We start from the raw sequence: 2,046 nt of genomic DNA, 5'->3' as shown, positions 1-2,046 counted from the left end.
AAAAAAATTAGCAAAGTTTATAGGTAACCAATTCACAATAGAAAAATACTACTAGCTGTTTTAATCATACAAAAATGTTCAAAATCACATACAATTAAAGGACACAACATTAAAACAAGATAATTTTATCACTATTCACACTGTAAAATATTAATACTATTGGTATCATTAGGAGTGTGTCTACATATTATTAGAGTAGTTTAAATCAGTTTTAATTTGCAGGAATACTATGTTATATATCAAATAGTTAAAACTTGCATATCCTTGGGCTCAGTAACTCTAGATACTGGAACTTTTTACATGAAAATAGTAAACATGTCTTCTGGGAATATAACCCAAATACAATTTTATAGGATTCTACCTGAGGGTATCACTGGATACTCCTTGGTTTGGGGACAGCGACTTGAGTCTAGCAAGGTGAATATCACAGGGAGAGTGGAAAGCTAGGGTGCAGTGGATGCTCACACTGAGAGGAAAAGGTTATGGTAAGCTGTAATGGAAATGAGCTACCTTAGCAACATGTATGTGTCTTAAAAACATATTGTTAAGTGAAAAAAGAATGAGACATATAACACAGTTTTCATAAATACAAAGTATATGCACAATCCCAAAACATTTTACTAAAACATGTACACATAAAAGGAAGTACAGTAAGCATGTTTAGTGACTTTCTGTAGGGGGAGTGGGAGTGGTGGAAGAAAAACTAGTGGACAACAGGGACACTGGGAAATAATAATAGCCAAAGGGAACTTAATGGGGGTTACGTGATAATGAGCAAAGGACTGAGATGTACAATTAACTCAAGGCTCTGCATCTGCTTTTTAAGAAAATACATGGAATATACCAGATATGATCAGACATACATTTACAAAGATAAGATGGAAAACCTATTATGCATTATATCACAGAATACGGGGTTGCACATGTTAAAATATGAAGAACAATATGTATTTTAAGCGTTAAAATAATGATAAAGATTTACTGAAAAACATTATTAAAATAACCAGACAAAAATCATATAATGTGGTCACTTTGGGAGCACATATATTGAAATTGTAATGATACAGAGAAGATTAGCATGGCCCCTGCACAAGGGTGACATGCATGTTTGTGAAGGTTTCATATTTTTCAGTATCGTGAAAATGGCCATAGTGCCCAAAGTAATTTATAGATGTAATATTATTCCTATTGGCCTACCATTTACATTCTTCACAAATTTAGAAAAAACTGTTTTAAAATTCATATGGAACCAAACAAGAGTCTGTATGGCCAAGACAATCGTAAGCAAAAAGAACAAAGTTGGAGGCATCACCCTACCGTACTTCAAACTATATTATAAGGCTACAGTAACAAAAACAGCATGATACTGGTACAAAAACAGACACATAGACAAACAGAACAGAATAGAGAACTCAGAAATAAGATTGCACATCCACAACCATCTCATCTTCAACAAGCCTGACAAACACAAGCAATGGGGAAATAATTCCCTATTCAACAAATGGTGCTGGGATAACTGGCTATCTGTTTGTAGAAAATTGAAACTGGACCACTTCCTCATACCTTATACAAAAATTAACTCAAAGTGGATTAAATACTTAAATGCAAAACCCCAAACTCTAAAAATCCTAGAATAAAATATAGGCAGTACCATTCAGGACATAGGCATGGGCAAAGATTGCATGATGAAATCGTCAGTAGCAATTGCAAAAAAAGCAAAAATTGACAAATGGGATCTAATTAAACTAAAGAGCTTCTGCACAGCAGAAGAAACTATCAGAGTGAGCAGGCAACCTACAGAGTGGGAGAAAATCTTTGCAATCTATCCATCTGACAAAGGTCTAATATCCAGAATCTACAAGAAACTCAAACAAATTTACAAGAAAAAAACAACCCCTTTAAAAAGTACATGAAAAGCATGAACAGACATTTCTCAAAAGAAGACATTCATGCAGCCAACGAACATATGAAAAAAGCTCAACATCACTAATCATTAGAGAGAAGCAAATCCAAACCACAATGGGATACCATCTCATGCCACTCAGA

The 2,046-nt window shown here is 34.1% G+C and overlaps 1 non-coding gene across 1 annotated transcript; it reads left to right on the top strand.

Moving 5' to 3' along the window:
- Window positions 1–1,023: 1,023 nt before the first annotated feature.
- LOC112425784 (U6 spliceosomal RNA) lies at window positions 1,024–1,130 on the top strand. The gene has a single exon (XR_003016932.2). It is a non-coding gene; the product is annotated as a U6 spliceosomal RNA (small nuclear RNA).
- Window positions 1,131–2,046: the final 916 nt, after the last annotated feature.

This window comes from Macaca nemestrina, chromosome 19 (assembly GCF_043159975.1).
Source record: "Macaca nemestrina isolate mMacNem1 chromosome 19, mMacNem.hap1, whole genome shotgun sequence".
Taxonomy (NCBI): domain Eukaryota; kingdom Metazoa; phylum Chordata; class Mammalia; order Primates; family Cercopithecidae; genus Macaca; species Macaca nemestrina.
This window is presented reverse-complemented; position numbering and strand designations above follow the sequence as displayed.